Source organism: Bison bison, unplaced genomic scaffold, assembly GCF_000754665.1.
Source record: "Bison bison bison isolate TAMUID 2011002044 unplaced genomic scaffold, Bison_UMD1.0 scf7180017864291, whole genome shotgun sequence".
Classification (NCBI taxonomy): domain Eukaryota; kingdom Metazoa; phylum Chordata; class Mammalia; order Artiodactyla; family Bovidae; genus Bison; species Bison bison.
This window is the reverse complement of record NW_011494863.1, coordinates 2,828,564-2,829,616: the sequence shown is the minus strand read 5'-3', so window position 1 is coordinate 2,829,616 and position 1,053 is coordinate 2,828,564. Positions and strand designations below refer to the sequence as shown.

At 61.3% G+C, this 1,053-nt stretch overlaps 1 protein-coding gene across 1 annotated transcript in view; it reads left to right on the top strand.

Moving 5' to 3' along the window:
* The window catches only part of PCDH1 (protocadherin 1), a 22,080-nt gene extending 21,181 nt beyond the window's left edge, over window positions 1–899 (top strand). Inside the window, exon 7 of the mRNA XM_010850402.1 lies at window positions 821–899. The gene's annotated coding sequence lies outside the window, so the exon portion shown is untranslated. The remainder of the gene's footprint in view (window positions 1–820) is intronic.
* Window positions 900–1,053: the final 154 nt, after the last annotated feature.

Here is a 1,053-nt window from a genome sequence, read left to right as displayed (position 1 = left end):
AACCTGTGACAGAAGGTGCCCCGGCCCCAGCCGTTCCCATAGAGCCCCCGGCTGCCCAGCAACCACACCGGCTACTGCTGATGTCAGGCGGCCAACTCCTGTTCCCGTGGGTGTTCTGGGCAGGGAGCCGGGGCAAGGCCAGGGATGGTGGTTGCTGTAGGGGCCAGAGTAAGGCGGGGTGGGGCTGCATGAGCGTGCTTGTGGCTATGTGAGTGTGTGCTTCTATGGGAACCCCTGGCTTTGTAGTGGGGCCTTGCTGTGCTGGGGTGGGGTTTCAGGACAGCTGGGGGCATGGTGAGGCTTAAGGGGGCTCAGAAGGAAGATATGTGCCCACCTCTGTCTGAGGATAGAGATACCCGGTGTAGGTTTGTGCGTCCATGCCTATCTGAAGGGAAGGCTATGGGTGTGTGGGGGGAAGGGGGCGACAAGGGAGAAAGAGATTGTGTCTGTAATGAGGACAGGGGTTTCCTCATCCCTATCTGAGGGTAGGTGTGCATGTGTCAGCCTGTCTGGAGGTAGATGACAGAGTGCATAGATGGGTTGTGTGTGCACCTGTCTGAGGGCAGATACAGTGGGTGTGTGAGAGGAGAGCTGGAGGATGGGTGAGGGTGGAAGAAGGGAGGTGTCTATTTAAGGATAGGCTGTGTGTGAGAGTGTACACGCCGTGGATGGTGGGAGGGTGTGTGTGCCTGTGAGCTTGGTGGGCAGGAAGGGGTGTGCACTCTTGTTCCAAGACAGAGTGGAGGTGCTGTTGGGAGGCCATGGAGCAGAGCCCTCGAAGGCTGCCCTGCCTGAGGACCCTCCCCTTTCTTCCCTGCAGACCTGCGCCCTCTGCCTGATGTCGCCATGACGGGCACCTGTACCCGCGAGTGCAGCGAGTTTGGCCACTCCGACACGTGCTGGATGCCAGGCCAGTCGTCTCCCAGCCGCCGGACCAAGAGCAGCGCCCTCAAACTCTCCACCTTCGTGCCTTACCAGGACCGAGGAGGGCAGGAGCCTGCGGGCGCCGGCAGCCCCAGCCCCCCGGAAGACCGGAACACCAAAACGGCCCCC